Genomic DNA, 24,963 nt, shown 5'->3' on the forward strand with positions numbered 1-24,963 from the left:
AATGGAGAATCCTCGGATTTGCTTTTGTATCCACAGTAATTACAGGACTGACTAGAAATTTCTGCTGTTCTATTCAGTTATTAAAAGACTCTAACAGTATACTATGGAGAAATTTCAAATCAGAGATAAAGATGATATTTATCTAAACTTTTTTAAAAAATATAAAAGACAGCAACAAATAATAAAATGAGCTTTATAAAATAGATTTTGATTGACTCAATAACTGAGAAATCCATGAGAATTCCTGACTTTAGAAGTATCTAAATCCAAGAGTTCCAGAAATATTATCTATGTGCTCTCTACATTCTAAAACATAATTTTCTTTGCTAATTGATATGCTATTGATAAAATGACTAAAACTATCCCAGTTAATTACTGGGTATTATGCAAAACCTAATCATGCAAAGGAAATTGTTATTGTCTTTTTGATACCTCAGACAGAAAAGGCCTGATGAGTGCTAAATTTAATGTTGTTTGAAATATGTGCCATTCCTAAATCAATCACTGTCCAGAATAACTTTTTTCTCTACCACCAACCTGATGACAATTATTCAACTTTTATTTAATGTTCATATTTAATGAGCTAACTCAGGTCAGAAGAAGCAATTTAACAAGTATTCAAATAATAAATTAGAAAGTAATACAATGCTAAAACATTTTAAATAATCAGTTACTTCAAAAATAAAATATAATGTAGAACTAGATTGGTATTTATTTACCTTTACCTACATTATACAAATTCAAAATATTAGCATAGTTAAACATAGAATTCAATGTGACTGAATTACATTGCATGCTCTTTAGAAGCAATTATTTGGGGCTTAGGGCATATATTTGGGCATAAACAAGATATCATAATTAAAAGCTAGAACACAAGCCACCAACGCAGTGGAAAACTTTCTAATTCATAATGATTACTTAAACAAAAGTAATTGATGTGTATTTTACTTAAAAAAAACACCGTTATGCCAGATTTTAACAGATTAATGCTATCACATTTGTATATAAATACGTTATTTAATATTTCATGTGTTTACTTTAATTATGGTTCATTCTTCTTAGCACAGCTAAGAAGATTGCATATTTTAAACTCAGTTCACCAATTTTATATTATTCTCTCTCCCTTACCTCCTCCCCTGTTCTCAACCAGACTTTTCATGAGTGGAGGAACTCATGGTTAACTTCCAAAAATACCTACAGTATGCACAATGTGGGCATTTAGCAATGAAATAGAGAAAACTGAGAGATTAAAATGAAACCTAAATTTAAGTTAGTATAAGTATTTCATTCCATTAAAATCCATCATCTTGGGAGAAGATGGGCTAGATATTTGAAACTGAACTTCAGCCAACACTGAGAGAGAAACTGGATCCCTTATGTAACCTAGGACATCTTTATAAGTAAAAGCATGGTTATAATAGAAACATTGATAAGAATAGCAAGAGAATCATTACAGAGAACCTCAGAACTACTGCAATAAGTCCATTACTCCCAGTCCATTTGATATGCAAAGTGATAATATGACATCCAGATATATTTTAGAAGATGATGATGTAAAGTCAAAATATTATGATTCATATACATGGATCGCTTAATTATTAAGTTAACCTGGGAACATATTTAGATATTTTAGATAGAATATATGTGTTCTTCATTATGTCATTCATTCTTTTTATAACTACTCATTTTTGGGAATCTAGATCTTCTCATAAACAAGCCTTAAGGAAATTCAATTCGACCTGAAAGGCTGCTACATTTTCAAAGGCAACATAATATTCAATGTAAAATTGAATCAGTTTATGGTTCTTATAACTGATAATTCACTTTTATCTTAAGCAACACGTGTAACAATGCATACAATTTTTCATACATGTTCTTAAAATGTGGTAATGTTTGGTATATATTTTATGGTTGTTTGGGGGGTTAGGATAATTTTCTGTGTTATTTTCTTCTCTATTTTTATTTGCTTCTCTGGTATAAGAAGTTAACTCACAGTAACTTCAATTATTAGATTTGAGTTATTCTGATCATTTTGTCATATGTTTTAATAACATTTTATAACTGTTTTTATATGTGATTTCTCTTCGTGTCTGTTGATCACCTTTTATAGATTTACTCATTGGTTTCTTATTTGGTTTACATAGTTTACTATTTCTTGCCAATTGTGGGAAATATTTTTGCTTTTGCTTTCTTCCCTGCTTTACAATTTCAAAAATGAGTCTATGCTTTAGACATTGATTTATTTGAATTTGTGATATAAATTTTTGAATTAATTGTATTAGCTAATGTAATATCTTTAATTTTATAGTTTCTTGTATCCCCTTTTATTCAGTGCTGTTCTTATTAGACTCTATCCAAGTTTTCATACCCATTATTTATTTCTTACATTTTTTAATTTAAATTCAGATGTAATTTTTAATTTAAGTGTTATACAAGACTAAGACCACAATTTATTTTTTTAGATGATGTCTTTTTTTCAAGATCCAGTCATTTAATATGTTTTATTCCCACCAGTCTAAAATTATACTGTTATTAAAATATAACTATTTTTCTAGTGCTTGCATTCTGTATCACTTTATTTGTACATGATGATAGATGATATTTAGTGCTTTTACAGTATGCACAGGTACCTCAAAGGCATAGCTTTATTCAGATTTGTTTGAGTTGTTATACTTGTATTAATTATACTTGCGTGTTTATTCTTCCATACAATATTTTTGAATAAAGAGTAACCTAAAATGATTATTGTTAATATAACACATTTATCAATATTTTAGTTTTGGTTATAAAGTTAACTAAACACTAACAATGTGTTTAAACACTAACAATGTGTTTGTGATATAACTCAATGATAGAATGAATGCCTGCCTTGCATGCATAAAACCCATTGGAACCACAGAACAAATTAATTGTTTAACTAATATAAATCTTCCAAACCTTGTAGAGATACAAACAAGTGAAGAAATATTTTAAAGTCTATATGAACCCAGTGACATGGGGAAAAGGAAAAAAAGATTAATCCAGAAACACTAGTAAGGTAAATGATTGGATATACAGAGATAGAAGAAGCTTTAGAAGGAAATGTACAGTAATTAAATTATAGAAGAAAATTTCCCTGACAATCTTAGAAGTTTCCAATTTCTTTAAAAACTGATGGAAAAAATGTCCACAAATCTAAGGACTTCCTGGAAAAAAAACTGGAGAGTTATGATAAAAATCAATAAATCTTACCAACTGCCAAACTAAATGAGAAAATTGCCTATAGTAGTCCTATCTTTCAACTATCATCAAGCTCTTATCTGTCTCACTAGAAGTTAGGATATACTGAAATGGCATCTGCAGATTATAAAAAAGAAAATGCAATCAAAAAGTTATGTGCCGCCAAATGAGATATGTGTATTTGTGGCAGAATTCAGAGAATAAACTTTATATTTTATTGTGGAATAGTGTAGTCGTCAGTATAATAAACTCCCAGAGAAAGGATAAAACCCTAGAAATGAAATTAGGAAAGAGAAATAACCACATTTTTGAATATCAATAGATAGCTTGAATCCCAGTTCATTTGACACTAACCAAGTCCTACATGACACCGATATTCAACCCCAATGAAGTCAAAGTCATCTTCTTGAGATATACCAGTGAGGAAGACGGGGTTACATCCACCTTGTCTTCCAAGATTGGTCTCCTGGGTCTTCTCTCTCAAAAAGGTCGGGGATGACATTGCCATGGCCATGGGAGATGGTTAGAGTTTAAGGATCACAGTGAATCTGACCTTCCAGAACTGGCAGATTGAGGTGGTGCCTTCAACCTTGCCCCCAATCATCAAAAAACTCAAGGAACCTTCACGAGACAGAAAGAAGCAGAAAAGAATTAAGCACAATGGCAATGTCACTTGGGATGAGATTGTCAACACTGTCCACCAAATGAGACAGAGGCTCTTTGGCCAAAGACCTCTGGCACCAATAAAGAGATGCTGGACACTGCCCAGTCTATGGACTGCACTGTTGATGGGGCCCATCCCCAGGATATCATTGATAGCATCAACAGGGGTGTGTTAGAATATCCAGCAAGTTAAGAACTATAAGAAATGCTTCAATAAAGTATTTGCTGAGGGAATCAAAAAATAAATAAAATAAAATAAAAAGGACAGTAGATGGCTGCTGATACTACGGTAAGTGGAGAGATTAATATTTCAGACAAAAAAAACTAAGAAGGATGAACTGATTTGGGCAGTTACTTGCAGAGAAGGTATATTTGCCAAATAAAGACCCAACAGAAGACAGAAATCCCTAACTTTGCACCCACACCATAGTATCTATAGGATGATTAAAGCAAGATATTCTTATTTTCTCTCAGTATATTTGTTGAATTCTGGGGCTGTATTAGACAAAGGAACAGCTTATTACCAGGAAGAACACCTCTGAAAAGCCAATACCACATTCGATGATCTCATGCAAAACATATTAGAATAGAATATTGTCAGAAAGATTGGGACCAGATGTTGATAGAAGACAGTAGCTCCTAATGGCAATCTGGAGACTGGGTGCGCTAAAGATAAATGGATCTCACCAAGCTCATAATCCAAGGTCTACTAACCTTTGGGTTTTGCTATTGTTGCTGCTTTTTTTTTGCTGTTGTTTATTTTGGGGACCAAACTGGCAGTGATTCAGCCTTAATCCTAGCTCTGTGCTCAGGGGTCACACCTGGAAGTTCTTAGAGAATCGTATGAGGTACAAGAATTGAACCCTTGTTTACCTGAACAAGGAAAGTGTGTTACCTGCTGTACTGTCTTCCTCCCAGTCTCTTGGTTTTAAAAGATGGCTCAGAACTCTGACTCTAGCAGACGAAAGTGGTCTATCCTACAGAAAATCCCATTGACTGATGACATAATCATTCATATACACAATTCCCATCCTGCTTAGCAGACACAGGAAGTCAGAAACATAAAATTAAGATTCAAAAGAAAAATATAGATCAAGCACTTAGGACCATGTATTACAGTAGTAACTGGCCAGTCAAGAAAACCCCTATTAATTGAAGTCAGTATTAAAAATAAATTAATCACTCTCATACTGTAAAGGATTTGACTATGTTTCTATGTTTAATTCACATCAAAGTGAAATGATAACCTACAGAATGGGAGAAGTATAGGTGAAAGTATTAGCAAGCTATACACATTGAGAGGGGTTAATATCCAAACTCCCTTTAAATTCATAGAACTCCACAACAAATAAATACCCAACTACAAAATTAATCTATGGTCTAAAAATTTACCCCCAAACAGAACATTACCCCCAAAAATGTACAGATAGTAAATATCTATGTGCAAAAGTGTTCATCATTACTTACTATGAAAAATGAAAATCAAAATATTATTTGAAAAGCACTAATATGTTAAAATGTAAAAAGAGTACAATAATAGAAACTAAAATTGCAAGCCAGGTAGATAGTATAGCAAAGCAGGGAGCCCCATATTTTCTCACAATCCCCACCAGGAATGATCTCTGAGCACAGAATCAGAAATCAGACTTAGGTACTGCAGGGTGTGGCCGCAAAACAAAAACCAAAACCTGTAAGTCTCAAACAATGAGCTAGTGACAGAGCAATCAAAACTACAGAAATAATTAACTAGAAAATAAAACAACAGGTATTTCAAAGATCACTACAGGACAGAGATAAATTTATTAATCAATATGGTAGAGATTTACATGTCTAATCGCTTATGAGACTATGTGAGTCATCAGTTTCACAAATCCCCCACTCCACAAAAAGACAAGATATAAAAAAGTGACATAAGAAAATAGATTTTTAAAAATTTTTTTAATTGAATCACCATGTGGAAAGTTACAAAGCTTTCAGGCTTAAGTCTCAGTTATACAATGCTTGAACACCCATCCCTTCACCAGTGCACATATTCCACCACCAAGAACCACAGTAAACTTTCCCTCCACCCCCAACCCCCCTTTGCCCCCCACCTCACCTGTGTAGCTGATAAGTTTCACTTTACTTTACCTTTACTTTGATTACATTCAATATTTCAGCAAAATACTCACTATTATTGTTTGGGGAAACTCCAAAGAAAATACATTTTAAAGTCAGAGGAGACAAATGACCTATGAGAGAATTACAATTCAAGGGATAGAAATGTATTAAATCAGCAAAAGCTGATTCAAGAATTTAATGGAATATTTTTTTAAAAATCTAATAAAAATAATTTACTGTTTTATGTGATCCTTAACTATTCCAAGATGAGAGTTTGAAAACTAAGATGAAGACAATGATACACATTTCATGGAGTTCCAGGTTGGATTCCTGATACTAGTTGCCCCATCCCAAGCAGAGAGCTAGGAGTAACCCCCAAACACTGGTGGTGTGGTCTATAAAACAAAATAAAACAGATAAATAAAAAAATAATGAAATAAAAGAAATTTTAACTAAAGAAAAACTCATCTGGAAGAAGAAAATTAAACCAGAAGAAAGGATATATAGATTTGTTGGTGTATTTAGACTCCGTCAACAAATATTGAGTATCTTACATGTATCAGATATTTTCTTTGTATATTTGCTACTGGAATTATAGCTGTCCAGGATAAATGAAGTGGTTAAACTATTTTTAGTGATTTAAATTGGACTGATTTATATAATAGCAATGTATTGCAAATTGTTTTTTCACATTTGATAAACCTTTATGGCATGGTTTTAAAGCATGGTATATATACCTAGCTTTAGTCTCTAACCACCTCAATCAATGTTAACCATGAACTCACTCATACTGAACCAGTATATTCCCTTTTTTTATTTTTGGGTCACACCTGGCAATTCATAGGGGTGACTCCTGTCTTTGCACTCGGGAATCACCCCTGGCAGTGCTCAGAGGATCATATGGGATGCTGGGAATCGAACCCAGGTCATCCGCATGCAAGACAAACGCCTTACTCACTGTACTATTGCTCCAGTCCCAAACCAGTATATTCCCTTGTATGGAATAACAAAGTTTACACATCCAACAATTCTATCCCTTAGAACCACAGGCTAATTTTTCGGTATACTTCTCTCATGCAGGATTCAGCAAATACTTATTAAACAGTATTCAATTGTGTTTAGAGGAATTGAATTAAACTAATCAACATGTATTTGTGGTTGATCACTGCCAAAAATAGAGAGCAAAAGGAACAGCAAGCAGTATAAACATTATAGAGTTGAATTTGAGACTGAAAAGTAAGGATAATTACTTTCAAAGTCATTCACCTTCCTTCCACTCTTTTGGTATTCTTAGAGAGAATCATAGCTGAACAGCACATATAAAAAGAACTCACACTGAAGGGTCAGATCACACAGAGCAAACAGACTTTAAGCAGGATGTGGCTCTGCATTTCACAGTGTTTAAAGAGAGAAAGAAAGATTTCTGGCTTTGTTAAGCTAGAATCACTCATTATGTCCAATATTACAAGTGGCTGATGCCATCTTTGTCCTTGAAAAAAAAAGCTGTAATTTGACTCAATCTGTCATTGATGCTGCTACATGACAAGTGAGAAGATAACACAGCTGATGTAGCCATGTACTTGAACTCTTTTCAATGGACTCATCAGCAATGTCAATCATTTGCATCTTATCTTTGGACAGAGGATAGGAAGTTCAGACAAGGCAAGAATTTGGTAGACCAAGATTTTCCCATCCAACCTTTGGCTATTAGACAGAGTAAGAACCAAATAATGATTTGGGATACCAAAACTGAGAGACCATATCTTTCTACAAATGCTAAGGGAGAAAACTGTGCAGGCCTGATGATTCAGTGCTGCTGATGACCATACAGGTCAACCTGGTGATGCTCAGAGGCTTCTGGAATATGCCTACTAATGCCCAGGGTTCTCTGGGCCATAACATGCATTGCCCTGGAGATCATATGGTGCCAGGAATCAAGCCTGCATACACCTGATCGCCATGCTATCTCTCCTTCCCTTAGGAAGAAAAATATTTAGTCATCAGAAATTATTTTAGGAATAATCATCCTACTATTTCAGCAGTAGGACATAAAATATATTTCTGCTGCTAGAATGTTGACTGCCAACTACCAAACAGTATGTTTTATGGTGTTCTAGATAAAACACACTCGCCACAGAGAGACAGACATGGAATATTATATGCATGGAAACTGATCTAAAGTATTGTCAATTATAGTACCTCAAATTAAAAAATATTTATGGAATTAAAAAAATAGATTGTAAAAGCGTAGGGAAGAATGTCGTTAAAAATAGATAAAATGGAATAGTTGCAGAGGGTTTTACCAGAGTCAATTGTAACATAATTATATAATAGCATTCCTTAACAAACTTTTCTTTACTTTTATTTTATTTTCATAAGGGAAAAGTGTGTATCTGTGTTGAATGAGATTTGAGACATTTAAGCAAAATTTTTAGTAGATATTATCACTTGACCATAGATAAGTTCATACTAGGAAATAAAGTCAACATTCTCTTATGTTCCAAGTAAACTTATTTGTCATTTAAATTTTTGATCATTTTATAGAATTTTGAATACAATATGTATGTGAATGGATAAACCAAAAATAACTAGTATAATTCCTAAAACTATGTAGAAAACCAACAACAGTTTACTGAGCTGAAATAGTCACACCTATAGATGCCAAGTGCATACAGAGAGCTAAAAACCAGAGCTCTAAAACCTTGAGAACTAATCAGAATACTTTGACTTTCATATTTTCTATGCCTGTGCTGTTCAAACAGATCTGGAGAGATAGCACAGCAGATATGGCAAAGTGATTGTTTTCCATGCGCTCAAATCAGATTTAATCTCTAGCACAACACATGTTGCCCTGAGCACAGTCAGGCATGATCCTAGAGCACAGAGCCAAGAGTAAACCTGAGCAGAGAGGTGTATGACTCCAAAATGAACCTCCCAAAATTTTTGTTTTGCTTTCCTGGTTTTTGTTTGCCTGTTTATTTGGGGGCTATGCTAGCTAGACTATGCTCAGAGCTTAGCCTTGTTCTGTAACCAGGGATCATTCCTGGTGCTATTCAGGGAAATAAATGTGGTGTCAGTGATCGAACTAGAGTAGGCCGTATTCAAGGCCACAACCTGATGGAAGTAGCCATGATATGCAACCTGTCACCAGTTAGCCGAATAACCAACCCAACGCCAGGCAACACCATTCATCGCTGGTCTCTGCTGCTGGCAGATTGGGCACTCAGCAACCACCATAATCAATTCAGTTTGATGAGCTGCAAACTATGTTGCTGAACCAATAAACAACATCCATTCTTGCTACCTTGACAATTGACTGTGTTGCCTAATATGAACTATCTGTGGTCAAGTGTTAATATCTACCAAAAAGAAACAATTGCTTAAATGAATAAAACTAACAATTCTGGCACTTAATTAAGAGCTAGTTCTCTGTTTTCCTGATTCAGGTTATACTTTCCTACTCCCTCTTGCTGAGAGAAGGAGGGGCTCTGGTTATGCTATTGCTGATGGAAGCTTTGTTCCTATTCTAGAGTTCTTCCTTACACTCAGGTTTTTCTTCCTGATTGATGTGGGGGTTTTAATGAAGACTTAAGGCTGAGTTCTCTTTACAAAGGTTTTGCTAAGCTTCTCATTCACTGATAATTTTTCTGAAGTTGAAGTAAGCTAATGGGCTAGTTTGCATAAGTGATTGAGATGGGTTAAAGCGATTTTCAAAGCAAGACTATACCTAATGTGCTAAGGTAGGAAATAATAACTGCGGCCTGGGGCAGGAGGCCACGCCCCTTTAGGCCACGCCCCCTGAGATACAGGCCACTCCCCAGTTTATTCCTTGCTGGCGCTCCTGGGATGTGAGGCGGCCGCGTGGGAACCAGGGGGCACCCAGGAGGCGTGGCTGGGAGTGGCCTGATTACCTGCGAAAGGGCCGGATTGGAGGGAGCCTGACGGACGGGAAGGCTGAGGCGATGGGACGCGGAAAGGGGCAGCGGCTAAGGTCTCAGGTTATACTTTCATTGAATTGATCTACTTTTATTTTTATGCTTCTACCCATCGAGTAGAATTTCTGTTCATTTCAGTTCTAAGAACAACACCAGACAACACCTTGGCCTATATTCATGCCTGCTTTTCTCACTATTGTGGTAGAGACACCTGTGTGACAATTTCAAAACTTGACCCCTGGAAGTAAATGCATTCCAGAATCTAATGGTTCTAATGAGTTTAAATTTCCCTATCTAGTGACCTCAGTTCAAACTTTAAAGGGCCTCAGAGAAAACTACAAATTTGTTTCTCATGGAGGAAATTAAAATAGTCTCTTCTAAAATCTCTCAAGTTGGATCAATAGGTTATAACTGAAAAACCCATCCTAACACTTTAGTCTCCTGAAATTTTGTATCCCATCTTCTAATTTATTTATTATTAATAAATGTTGTATTTGGTAGCAACATCTTTGAGTGCTCAAGAGCTACTCAGTCTCTCTGCTCAAGGGTCACTTTTGGTGGTGTTTGGGGTTGGTACACAGTTTTGGAGATTGAATCAGGGTTGAATGCATGCAAGGCCATATTTTCCCTTACTATCCACCCTCTTCTACTTTAAACCAAGGTCATTTCAACAAGCCTAATTCACCCATTGTAAGCTATGAGGCAAACTGTTTGGAGCGTCATTTAAACCTCCCAAGCTACAACAGTGAATGCAGAATGTCTGCTTAATGAGCCAGATATCAATAAATTCTGTCTCATTAAGTATTATGTTCCTTTCAAAATTATCACATATTCTTTAATTCCATTCACATATATGTCCCTGGATTTCTGCACGCATAAATTAAAACTCTCAGGAAGTTTTATAGAAATATAACCCACTGCCCGTGGGTTATACTTTTTGTTTCTCACCATTATACACTGTGATATTCAATCTGTCTCCAACTAGAGACCTAGAGACGAAGAGTGGTCTTGGGGGTTCATTCTGAAAACCACCATTGCGCCAATGTCAACTGCTTCTGGGGAGGCCGTTAAGTTTGCTTCAAGTAATGCAGAGCTCTAACTCTTTTAAAAGAGAGTAAAATGGCTGTTTCTGTTGTGTTTGGTAAATTGTTTCACTGCAAAATATTATGTAATTTCGGTTCAAATCCTTAGGCTTCGTTAGAGTTGTATGATGCATCGTCATTTCAACTTTCAGGATCCTATTCCTTCCCAATCATTTTAACAGTGCATATCCTCAAAGACTGGAGTTTGTTTTAGGTTTATTTTACACACTTGAAATATAAGATTTATTTTTGGTCCTGCAAACGTAGTTCTGCATTCATAAGAAATGACAATTTCCTTCAGATTCCACATAGATGATTCCAGATAGTTTATGCAACCCTTGAATGGAAAACTTGAATCTAAGCTGTTAAGTTAGGTTATTTGTGTGGGCTCTTTCTTCTTTCCTAATGAATGCTTGAAAAGTTATAGACTTTCCTCTTAACACTGCTTTTGCTGTGCCCCACAACTTCTGGTATTGCTTGTCTTCATTCTGGTTTGTTTCCAGGAATCTTTTCATTTCCTCTTCGATGTTCTCTCTAAACCAATGCTTATTCAGTAGCAAGTGTTAAATTTCCAGGTGTTTTGTTTGATTGTCTGCTTCTATCTGTGATTCACCTATATTTTCAGAGCATCATGGCCTGAAAAAAACTAGCTGATACTATTTCTAGCCTCTTAATTTTGTGAAAGTATGTTTTGTGGCCCAGCATCTGGTCTGTCTTGGAGAATGCCTCATGTGCATTGGAGACGAATGTGTGTATTTGGCTTTTGGGTGATGCAAAAACATGTAATATCATATATATGTGTATATATCTATACATATATATATATATGTATGTGTGTGTGTGTGTGTGTGTGTAGTGCTGTAGCACTGTCGTCCCATTGTTCATCAATTTGCTGGAGCTGGCACCAGTAACATCTCCAATGTGAGACTTGCTGTTACTGTTTTTGGCAGATCGAATATGCTTGCTAGGGTCTGCTATGCGTGTAGGATACTCTCAGTAGCTTGCCGGGATCTCCAAGAGTGTTGGAGGAATCTAACTCAGGTCTGTCGCGTGCAAGGCAAATGCCCTACTATGTACTGCCTATTAGCAGTTGTTTTAAGTATTTTGCTGGTCCTTGTTTTGGTGCAATATATTTAGGAGTGAGAGTTTTTTCTGCTGCACAGATTTTTATCATTAAGACATGATCTTACTGTCTCTTACAACCTTTTTCAGCCTAATGTTCTATGTTGTCTGATACTTGTATGACCACCTCCTCTTTTTAGAGGGGGTTTTTGCTTGAAGAAGTGTTTTCTAGCCTTTGATTTTGAATCTGTGTTTGCTCTGGCTGTTCAAATGTGATTCTTGCAGGCAGCAGAGTGTTGGGTTCAATATTCTAATCCATCCTGCCACTCTGTGTCTCTTAATTGGGGCATTTTGCCATTTGACAATGAGAGAGATTTCTATTATGAGACTTTGTGCCATCTTTCTTCAGGAGTTTGGTGTATTTGTGGGGGTTTGCCTCTTATTAAAGTAAGCTGTTTAGTTCTTATTGAAATGGTTTTGAGTCTATGAAGTTTCTGATTATTATCTGTGAAGTTGTTTTTTGTTCCTTCATATCTGAATGAGAGTATGGATAGGAAAAGTATTCTTGGTGAGGCTTTGATTTCATTGATTTTTTTGCACTATACCCCCTCACTGTCTTTGGGTCTGGAGGGTTTTGTCTAATTAGTCATCCATAAATCTTAAGGATACTCCTTTGTTAAATAACTTCCTTTGATCTTGCTGCTTTCAGCATTCTATCTCTATCTGTGACTTCATCATTCTTCTTAGGATGTGTTTTGTAGTATTTCTATTTGGATTACTTTTAGCTGGTATCCTGTGGGCCTCCTGGATCTGGGTGCCTGCACTCTTTAGCTCTGGGAACTTCTCAGCAATGATGGCTTTGATAGTTACTCCTTCATCAGGGTTTTCTCCCTTCCCTTCTGGGACACCAATCATCATGCTCTTCCTCTTTACTTCATCCTGCTGTTCTCTTGTCATCTGTTGGTTTATTTTAAACTTGTTTTCCATCTTCTGCTGATGTCTGGAGAGTTTATGCACCTCAACTTGGAACTCACTGATTCTGTCCTCAGCAACTGTTACTCTGCTGTGGAGGTCTTCCAGTGAATTCTTCGTTTCACCTACCAGACTTTTTAGATATTTCATTTCTGCTTATATTTTCATTTGTATGTTCCTCATTTCTGCTCTCATAAACTCTGTATTTTATTGGCAATGCATTCCATTGTTTCTTTGAACTCCCTATGCATCCTTAATAGTTCCATTCTAAATTCCTTATCTCAGAGATTATATAGCTAATAGTTAATGGTTGGGTGACTTCACTCATTAAGCCTGGTGAGTTTCTGCATTGCCTTAACTTTGCAACCTTTGCACTTTGGAGTTTTTTCTTCTGTGTTGCTATATGATTAGAGACCTGTGGTTAGGATGTCTTATCTATGTTTACATATTTATGTATGTTTACAGTGAGTTAAGGGCAGGTGAAGAAATGTGAGTCCTAGGTTCACTGGATATATATGAAGTAATTTCTTTGTGCAGAAACACTAGCACAAAAATCCATTTGGCAAAAAAAATCTTATAATTTTGTTTTTTTGAAGCCACTCTTAGTTTTAAAGTGTATGCATTCTATGTCCTTCAGAAAAATTATAGGTGTAAACCTACTGAAAAAGACATTAAAAAGAGAGGCAGAAAAATCTGCAAGTGTAGATGAAGACCCTAGTCAATAAGACTGCTAACTGAAGAACCAAATACACAGTTTCAATCTATGTTCAGTACAAAATAAGGCAGACAGAAGTCTCTCTTTCACTGGGGGAGCTCAATCATTTGTTCTATGAAGACCTTAAAATGATTGGATGAGACTCACCTTATTGAGGGATGGTAGTTTGCTTCACTCAGTCTTTAAGTTAATGTTTAAGTTAATTCACAAGTGGTCTTGTGTATGTACTCAACGTAATGTTTGAACAACTCTGGTACTTGCATACTAGTGAAGTTGACATATAAAATTGATCATTATATTATTAATAAGAATCCATGATATAGGAAGAGAATGGAGTTAGGATGACTAAGTGGTCTATCATATTAATTGATGATAATTTTCATGTCCATTCTATAATTTGAATTTAAGTTTAAAGTTATCTTTCTATAGTCAATATAGCAAAGTTATATGTGCTTGTTCATTAAACATGTTAAACTAGTTTTTAGTTAAACTAGTGTTTAATATGTTTAATAGTTTTCTTAACTGGGTTATTAAAAATAAGATTTTTTATTCAAAACTTCCAAATGCTACACAAACAAATTTGGGGCAAAATATTACACAAGAAGCTAGTCAATGTCTCCAGTGATGATATGGGAGGTTCTATAGCATCTTTTATTCTGACTAAAAAATGGTTTGAGAATTAAAGAACATCTCAGGTTTTGTCAGATTGTGTCTCAAATCCATTGTTCCATAAACAGGTTGGTATTAGTGGCATTGTTAGGAAAGATCCTTGTCATGTACGTAATATGTACCATCTGGTTTTAAGTTACAATCTTTATACAATAAATATAGTTCAGTTAATATTTAGATAACTTCTAGATGTTTTATCTACACAAGCTGTTCAAATTATGCTACACATATCCAAGGACATTTAGAAAACTGAAATGCACAATTTTCTGGAGAAAGTACATAGACTAGATAGATAGATAGATAGATAGATAGATAGATAGATAGATAGGTAGATAGATCTTAATACTTTCATTACTACTCTTATTGCACTATTACTACTCATAACATATTAACAATCAGATAAAACTCTGCATGAGGCCAGAGAGTAAGGTGCATTCCTTGCACTTAGAAAACTCTGCTTTGATCTCCAATAACATATATCACCCCAGGAGCAGCACCAGGAATGACCCCTGAGGATAGATTAAAAACAAACTCTGAGCATTATTGGCTGTAATCCAAATACAAACAAATAAAAAAACAATAAAACTATGCAACCATATTTGATTTTGTATGCAGATATCGTGTGATCATGGAAATTTTTGCAGATACCCATGGAGACTATTTCCCTCCAGTTCCTCATAGCCCACCATATAATAGTCCCTAAGTCCACCTCCATGGATAATTGTCCTCCATGAATAATTGTGTTTCTGAAGTTTTTTTCCCCATATTTATTCTATGTTTAAAGTAACCCTTCCACGTCATAATGTCTGTGATTTCAAGATTCAGTTTCTTTCCCTATGCCATAAATCTCAAAATGATTTTCTCCATGAAAAATCAAGGTGTCATACTCTCCTAAAAGTCACTGTGCATATTTTCATGAGGAATCTCAACCTTCAGGAAAAATGAAGTCACGAATTTCACTTCTAAATGGATGGACACAGAGAATATCCTGCTGAGTGAAATGAGTCAGAAGGAGAAAGAAGACATAGAATGATTGCACTAATTTGTGGAACATAAGAAAACAGAGTAGGAGGCTAATACCCAAGGAGAGTAGAAACAAGGGCCAGGAGGATTGGTCCACAGTTTGAAGCTTGGCTCAAGTGATCGGGGTGGTGGCGAGGGGGTGGAGGGCAGTTAGGATAGAGAAGAGACCACTATGACAAAGATAGTTAGACATGATCAATCTTATAAGAACTGCATGCTGAAAGTAGGTAAAGGAACAAACATGATAACCTTTTGGGACCTGTATTGCAAAACATAATGCTGAAAAGGGAGGATACACACACACACACATACACAGAGAGAGAGAGAAAGAGAGAGAGAGAGAGAGAGAGAGAGAGAGACAGAGACAGAGACAGAGAGACAGAGAGTTGCCTGCCATAGAGGCAGACTGGAGAGGGAAGAAGAGAAACTGGGAGATTGGTGGTGAGAAATGTACACTGGTGAAGGAATGGGTGCTTGAACATTATGTGACTTAAACCAAATTATGAACAACTTTGTAACTGTGTATAACAGTGATTTTTAAGTAGAAATTTGAAACAAACAACAAATAAAAACCTCTCTTGGAGTATTGCTTTTGGTGACTTTTAGATATAGCATCAAAGACACAATTGAGGAAACAAGTAATCATTAAGTGTATTTCATTAAAATAAAAATCCTCTGTTGCAGGAGATAAATGTGTTTTGCAGATTCAGAGCACAGCACTATGATTAAAAATAAAATCTTCTACTATGCAAAAATACAGTATGAAAAATATTAAAAGACAAGCCACCTACTGGGAGAAAATATTTGCAGAGGACATAGCTGATAAAGGATTTTCCAAAATATACAAAGAACACTTGAAACTCAACACTGGGAAATTGAATGATCTGATTTGAAATATTATCCAAAGACTAACACATACCTTCACCAAGTGAGATATGGAAAAGCAAATAAGCTTATGAAAAGATGCCCCAACATATATCACCAGAGAAATAAAAATTGAAACAAGAAAAAGATAGATACTACTGAATACCTATAGGAACTATCTACAACTGAAAGACTAACTGCCAATTATTCAAAAGAGGTAGAACAACCAGGAAGTCTCATACTGCTGGCAGGAATGAAAAATAGTACAGATATTTTGTAAGACATTTCCTTACAAAACTACACTCTTACTGTACCAACAATGTATAGTTTTGATCTACAAAAAACCTAAGAAATATTTTCACTAAACTTTGAGATTTAATAAATGTATAAACAACCTAAACCATCTTTAAATTTATTGGACGATAAAGATAATTTAATGCACCTACTTATATCACACAACATCTGTACAGCATTGTTTACAGTACATATGGCTTATTCAATGACTGTGAGTTCTTTTGCCGACCTCTTAATAAGTCATGTGCTAGGAATGCCATTTCACTATGTAACCAAGTGTTAAAGGAAACCAAATTTCAACTCATTTGTCCATTTCCACCACTGAAATGAAACTATAACTATATTTCTGCCTACATAAATATTAACTTTGTTTTTATATTTATTATCTCATTGAATTTTCTCTTCTCTCTTGGAAGGCCTTTTTTTGTTATAATAAAATGTTATACATAAAGAAACAGAATCTTAATAGCTGTCAGCAATGTCTGCAGTTTCTAGGATTTGATCATAACTTCTATCTACTAGCATTCATTTCCTTCTAGCATAAATTCTAAAAGTTTAAATAAATTAAAATTAATTAATTAAAAAGAATAATTATTTCAATGAGCTTGGTCACTGTGTGGATATGGTCTATCGTGCTGAATCCCCTTCGGAACCCGGCTTGCTCGCATGGTTGTCCTTCTTCTAGTGTTCTGCTATTCTATTCAGGATGACACGAGTGAACAACTAGTTAGTAGACGACAGACAGCAGGCATATTGGGCGATAGTTGCAGATGTCGAGGATGTCTCCCTTCTTGTATAACACAACAGTCCTACTGGTTTTCCACGGAGATGGAACCTTGCATTCAGATAGGTAGCGTGTGAATAGTCCAGCCAGTGTATAGACAAATACTAGCAGCAGATTCTTCAGGTATTTGGGTCTCACCTTGTCTGGACCAGGTGCTGTTTAAGTCTTTACCAACGAAATGGCATGTCAGATTTCAGAAGGAAGGACGTTGGGAACGACATATCCATCCTGTGAAATTTGGTATGTGGGCAGGTGGACATGGCTGTCAAAGAGATCCAAGTAGAAATCGTGAATAATCCTCTCCATTGCCTTTCTGGAAGATGTGATAGATCCATCGGGACATCGGAGGGCAGTCATCTTGGTCTTGTAGTTGGTGAAGGACAGGCGAGCATTGCAAATACTTTTCCCGGCTTCTGCTGCACTGGTAACACTGCTGCTCTTCTCTCTTTGAGGTCTTCCTTTATCGCATCTCTGCACAGCTTTGTGAGCTCGGATGTTAGCTTGTGGTTGCCTGAGGCTCACGCCAAACCACGTTGATGAATGAGCTCGAAAGTTTCTGAAGACAGGCGTCTGTTTGTTGATTTCTCACTCTCCGCATTCTTCCCACAGACATGGAGGTGCTGAACCAGTCGATCGTATTCCTCGTCGATGTTGTCAAGGACGGCATCTTCCCACATTGCTGCAATAGTGCCAAAGAGCTCCCAGTTGGTGGTCATTCTGGGAGTTGCCTTCTTAGACTTAAATTTTGCAGACTTTTCTCCCCACTCTGTGAAGTAGAATTTTGTAGGAAGGAGACAGTGGTCCCATCCCGTTTGGAATTTTGGGACAACAGCGACATCGGTCAGGCAAAAACTTTGATTGAATATGTTGTGGTCAATTTCATTGTGGTACTGTCCACAGGGAGACTCCCATGTCCAGCGTTTAGATTCGGCCTTCTGGAACTGAGTTATCACGGATGGTCTTGGTTGACATGATGAATTCAAACAGTCTCTCACCCTGATCGTTCTATTCTAGGCCATGGGTCCCAATGTGGAGTGACCTTCAGGTGACCTTCTCGGACCTATCTTGGCATTAAAATCACTAAAAATGATCTTGTAGAAGGTGTGGTCTTCTTTATAGAACTTTCCAGTTCCATATAGAACGTCTCAATTTCTTCTTCTTCGTAGTTGGATGTTGGTGCGTAGACAACGAAGATAAAAACTGCAGGCAGTGAGCCACATCTATTCAAGCGTAATCGTCCCATTCGGGTCAATAGGCATTCGAATGAATCAATGCACATGGCCAAGTTCGTGTTGACAAGGACACCAACACCACTGACACCTCTGTTGTCACATATTCTGAGGAACAATTCTTTTCCAGTGTCAAAAATGGCGTGATGTGACTGATGTCTTCTCGTTTCGGTCAGACCAATGATGTTGTACTTGATCTGTGCTTGCACCATCAGGTCCTCGATGGATGCTTCTGATGCCAGTGCACGTGTATTGAAAGTACAGACAATCATTTTAGTTTTTCTTCGTTTTGGCAGTCTAGTTTGTTCCCGAGATTTTTGCAGCCTCTCCTTGCTCATATTTCTTAATGCTGCCATATTTGGGGCACTTTCAGTGTCAGGTGAATGAGGCCAATTATTGTTACTGTTGTTGGCCTATCGAATACACCATGTGTAGTGTCAGGTGAATGAGGCCAATTATGGTTACTGTTGTTGGCATATCGAATACACCATGGGTAGCTTGCCAGGCTCTGCCGTGCAGGCGGGGTACTCTCTGTAGCTTGCCGGGCTCTCCGAGAGGGACAGGGGCTTTTAGGAGGCTTCCAATCTCCCGTAGAGGTGTTACCATGATTCACACCAAATTTGAACCCTATCAAATATGGTGCAAGAATAATGGGTATTAAGTGTCTTATGGTGTGTTGCTGCCGGATAGCGGCTTGGAACGTGGTGGTGGCTGGGTAGTGGATGCAGTGGGGGTCGGCCAGTGAGGTATTTATCTGGCCTAGGTAGGGTGGGGCGTCTGGGTTTGACCCCTCACTCAGATGCGAGAGATTGGAGGAGGCAGACAGAGGATCTTGTTTCCAGGTCTCCTTGAACCTAGAGTTCAAGGTCGCAAAGTTTTGCTTACCTGGTTTTCCGGGGCTTCACTCGTGTGTGAGGTTCGGCCCAAGTGTCCAGAGAGCGGCCTGGAACGTGGCTGTGGCTGGGTAGTGGATTGAAGTTTCGTGAGAGTTCAGAGCGGCATTAGACAGATGCCGCTCTGTCTAATGTTCATCAACTTAAAGAAGGCCTTTGATTCTGTTGAGAATGAAGTGGTCATCAAAGCGCTGATCAAACAGGGCGTTCAAACTCAGTAAATCAAAATCACCTGCGAACTGTATTGTGGATTCACCACCAGGATCTCACCATTCTACGAGGAAGTTATCATTGATGTAAAGAGAGGGATGAGGCAGGGTGATACCATTTCACTGAAACTCTTCAGTGCCACCCTCGAGAACATCATGCAACAACTGGAATGGGAAGGAATGGGAGTGAAGATAGATGGCCGGCAATCATACCACCTCCACTTCACTGATGACATCGTTATCATAACGTCAAACATTAGCCAAATGGCACAAATGCTGACCGACTTCGACCACGAGTGTGGAAAGGTCGGATTGCAGCTGAATCTCAACAAGACAATGCTCATGAAAAACCAACTGGTCCCTGATGCTCCATTTGCTCTCAATGGAATGAATATCTCCGAATGCAGCAGCTATGTGTACCTGGATCGAGAAATCAACATGAGGAATGACTTGGTGCCAGAACTGCGGAGGAGGAGGAGAGCAGCGTGGAATGCATTCAAGAGCGTCGAAGAGGTGATTACAGAACGAAGAACCTCCGACTCCAGGCACATCTTTTCGATTCCACCGTTCTTCCTGCACTAACATATGCCTCAGATACCTGGGCCCTATGCAAACAGGATGAAAACGCTATTAGTGTATCCCAAAGAGGAATCGAAAGAGCTATGCTAGGAGTATCACATCTCACTCAAGTGAGAGAAGGAATCCGGAGTTTTGACCTCCTTCGATGGTCAAGAATCAAGCATGCTGTCTCATTTGCCAAGGCATCAAAAATCAGATGAGCCGGTCATGTAATGCGATTCAGAGATGACCGCTGGACCAGAACTGTTACCAACTGGATTGCACCGGATGTCAGAAGACCTCGTGGCCGATCACTAACTAGATGGTCAGATTTCTTTGTCAAATTCCTGAATGAACAATTTGAGGCTCTTCCTGTTCCTGGAGCAAGCAAGTATCACTGGGCTGCATGAGCTCAAGATAGGGACAAATGAAGACGTTACTGGCACCCGCTCTAGCAAATCAAAGATCAACGGGATGACAAGTGATACAAGTGAATTATTTCAATCTCAAAATTATTTTCTGGGACACCATTGTCCAAAAATAATCTGAGATAATAAGCTCTATAAATTGTTATGTCAGAGAAAAACTTAAAACAATTATTGCGAACAAGGGCCTAAATTTAAGAGGATCCAAACACAAGAGAATCCCCCAAATTAGATTTTTTTAAAAGTTCCTTAAGATGGATAAAGAAGACAAAAAGAAAACAGATATAAACCTAGACTAGAAACAGTGGGGTGTGTAATTGGACAAAGCCTTAGGAAAAGGAAGGAAGAATTGACATTGTCATGTTGGGTTTTGCCAGAAAACATACAGTAGATGGAAAACTATGCATTTTATTATCATATGTCACATGGAATTAGCTACAGGGGCAACAATGAATTATGAGTCTGAGAAAGAATGAGTATGGATGTTATTTATTCCAAGAGATGATAGCGCAAGAATGGGAAAATTTCCATACTGGGTCAGGGAAGGTGAGCCTGTAATTTTCAACATCCGCATAATTCCCCTGCTTTCAATATGAACCGGTTCCCTCCTCACCAAGCACCTGTTATTTTCATAATGTCTTGTCAACCCAAAGCGCAGCAAATAATATATTTTAAAATGTTATCATTGCATGTGAATACAAACCTCCAATTGAGAACACAGAGGGCAAGAGAAGAGCAAGCTCCCATCTAAGTACTTGTCCTTGTGTTTGGTGCTGTCACTTTTTTTCAGAAATATTATTGACATTTTCTTAAGGATGATGGAGATGGATAATCTCCTGCATTGCATTTACGTATACCTGGGGCCAGCAGAATTTCTTCTTCAAACTGTTTTATATAAACACTTAGACCTAAATATTGTTAAATACATCGATTTATAATGCACATGAGGAATTGAATGTCAGCTAGGATAATTTATTCTATTTAAGAACGGTAACAAGCTTCACACTCTCTCTTGCACAACATCCTGAGACAGTTTGACAATTTTTAGGCCCTGAGGATTAGCTTCTTAATGTTCTTCATTTGCTTAAGTGAAACAGAAATTTTGTCTGAAATTAATTTTCACATTTGGTGTGTGTCGGGAGGAATTTTTCTCACTGGTGTTCATGTTCTACTTTTTGCCAATGATTTTAGTAAATAGTAGTAGGCAAATGTCATTTATCTCTTCAGTACCCAATCTATTATTTGAAAGTCTTGCACCATGGGTCCAAGAAAAGTCTCTAACATTACAAAAATAGGGGCTGGAGTGATAGTACTAGTACATCAGGTAGAGCATTTGCCTTGTACGCAGCTGACCCAGTTTGATTCCCAGCATTCTATATGTTCCCCCGAGCACTGCCAGGAACAATTCCTGAGTGCAGAGCCAGGAGTAACCCTTGAGCATCACTGGGCATGACCCAAGAAGCAAAAATAATATAGCTAAAGGGCTTACATAATTATGATGGTTATTTTCCCCAATTATTCCTTATCACCTGTTCGTCAGCTAGACCTCTTTTTGCCACATTGTGTGATATTTGCAGGATTGTACATCAAGTGCTCCTTGGAGTTGGTAAAGCAAAGGCACTATGACTTGCCCTTTCATTTCATCACATGTGTTCAGTCATTCCTTTATGAGGGAGCTGAGTGTTCTGTGCTATTTATTCCAGGGAAGGGAGTCATCATAGTTTTCTGGTAAATTTCTTGGCAAGAGAGAATAACACTTGATGTTTTTAATGAAAATAATCTCAACAAGTCTGGTCATTACTTTCCGTGGTAAAGTTCATATATAGCATATACAGACATTGATTTATAATGATGTACCCCTCAATGTATATAATGGTATAGAGCAGTGTTATTTCACTTTTTTAATTTTGAAAAAAGTTTAATTATTATCTATAGCATAAAAATTGAATGCCCAGAATAGGCATGAATTACACCAATGCAAACTAGCAAAACAGAACTGGTTGACCCAGAACAGGAGGACATGAATGGCCAAATCCTAGAACTGTTCTGTGGCCAAATTCTGGAAGTGTTTAACAAATTGCCTTCAAGATGACTGATGGACACAATTAATTTTAGTTTACCATGCAACCTCAATAAAACACATTGAAAGGATTCTTTTTTTTTTTTTTTTTTTTTTTTTTTTTATTGAATCACCAAGTGGAGGGTTACAAAGTTCTCAGGATTATGTCTGTTATACAATATTCAAATACCCCTTCCTTCACCAGTGCCCATCTTACATTCCCAACCCCCCCAGTCTATCTGCCGCCCCCTCCCACCTCCCTAGTCCCCACCCTTATACGTGATAGGTTTCACTTCATTTGCGCTTATCTCGATTACATTCCATGTTTCAACACACAACTCACTACCGTTGCTGGGGTTTCCCCCCAAAAAGAAAAAGACAGTCCTATTGCCAATGAGGCATTTGATAATTCTCCATTACTAAGCATATAGAGATATTAAGTCCTGCTGTTTGTTACATAACTTTTCTTTTTCCCCCTTGCCCCGCGCCACCGAGTTCACGCCTGTTTAGTAATCGCCACGCTGTCTGACAAAGGGAAAAAAAAACCGAAGAGGATGGTTATTTCCCGTCATCAGCCGGCGTGGGGCTCTGGCTTAGTTGATAGTCTAGTAGAGTGTCTGGAAGCAGTTTCTGGAACCAAAGCTCTTGCGCTGATATCGGCTCCGGCTCGAGATACCACCAGCGTCCCGCTGGTCCATGTACCTAATTTTTCCCCTTATTTCCCATTCCCACGCCACCAGGTCTGTTTGCTTAATGGACATCACACTATGTTTGACACCACGCCACGTTTCTTCCCGAGAAAGAAGGATATTTCTTCTCAGCCAGCGTGGGGATATAGCTTAGTTCAGTCTAGAGAGATGGCTACCATTTTGATTGCCTTCAATATTTCAACAAAATACTTACTATTCTTGTTAGGATCACCCACAAAAGTCCGACCCATTAAGAAGGAACCATTACATACTGCTGATACTAAGATGACATTGAGTCGCGCGGCCGCGGCAGCGGCCGCGCGGTTTTGGGTTTCTGTCTAAAGTCCAGGGAGAAAGTTGAAGGAGAGAGAGAGAGAGATTTCCGCACGGGGGACCTGGTGGAAACTCTCAAGTCACATACTGCAGGTTGCTGGTGGGCTGCCGGTGTCCCAAGCAGCTCCGTCCTCTTCGTCAGTCATTCTGGGGGTGCGGGCGCGGAGAAATGGGAAAGCCCACGTGGCTGCACTCTCTTTAAGTGTCCGATGTGGGCGGAGACCGGTACTTCCCCGCCCTCGATCCCCCGCCAGCCGCGCCGCGCACTTGGGTGCGTCTCTCCATTTTGTGCTCAGAAGTGGGATAGATGCTGTGCTGTGCCCAGAGGTTGAGGGGAAGAGAGATAGATTAAAGAGAAAAAAAAAAAAGAGAAACGCCAGGCCCCCGGTCGGGGGACCTGGCGGAAACTCTCAAGTCACATACTGCAGGTTGCTGGTGGGCTGCCGGTGTCCCAAGCAGCTCCGTCCTCTTCGTCAGTCATTCTGGGGGTGCGGGCGCGGAGAAATGGGGCTTGAAAGGATTCTTTTTAACACAAATCTGAGTTTACTGAATGCAAATAAGACAGAAGCACTAGCAATAATATACTTGGCAGGTGTAATCAGGTGCATGAGGGGTACCTCACATATCAGGTACATGAAATCCAACTCTCAAGTATAACTGAGGAAAACAAGGAACCAATACAAATCGCTCAATGGAATCCTTTAAAAATACAGTCATGAGTATCATTTGTCAGCTTGGATCATTAGGGCAAAAGGAGTAATAATTAATAGCTGTAAGATTCCATAATCTTATCAGTCTCTCAGGACCAAAGTACCTCTCATAATCAAAACAAATAGAAAAGATATAATCTGGAATCGTGCATAGAGGGAGGGATTCCAGGTACAGATGAGGACAGTATTATTCTGAATTAAAGATAGATAATAGATAGGTGATAGATACACACACATAGATAGACACATAGCTATTGTTTACTCTTAATGACTACTAAAATCTACTCTGTGTCATAGCCAGACCATCCCTCCTGATTTTAAAAAAAATTTTCCACCAGCTAGGCAATTACAGGCAAGGTATTGACAATTTTCTGCTTATATAGCTGTATTAAGAGGGATAAAAATCAAAAGGAAAGAAATAGATATAACTTTTACTCTGCAATACTACTGGATCTTCTCTCCTCCTGCAGAGAGTA

The 24,963-nt window shown here is 37.7% G+C and overlaps 1 protein-coding gene and 1 pseudogene across 2 annotated transcripts in view; both read left to right on the forward strand.

Annotated features, from left to right (window-relative positions):
- Positions 1 to 24,963, forward strand: part of GPC5 (glypican 5) — a 1,500,378-nt gene that overhangs the window by 1,464,973 nt on the left and 10,442 nt on the right. The window lies entirely within an intron of this gene.
- Positions 3,584 to 4,075, forward strand: LOC101540715 (60S ribosomal protein L12-like; annotated as a pseudogene).

This window comes from Sorex araneus, chromosome 1 (assembly GCF_027595985.1).
Source record: "Sorex araneus isolate mSorAra2 chromosome 1, mSorAra2.pri, whole genome shotgun sequence".
Taxonomy (NCBI): domain Eukaryota; kingdom Metazoa; phylum Chordata; class Mammalia; order Eulipotyphla; family Soricidae; genus Sorex; species Sorex araneus.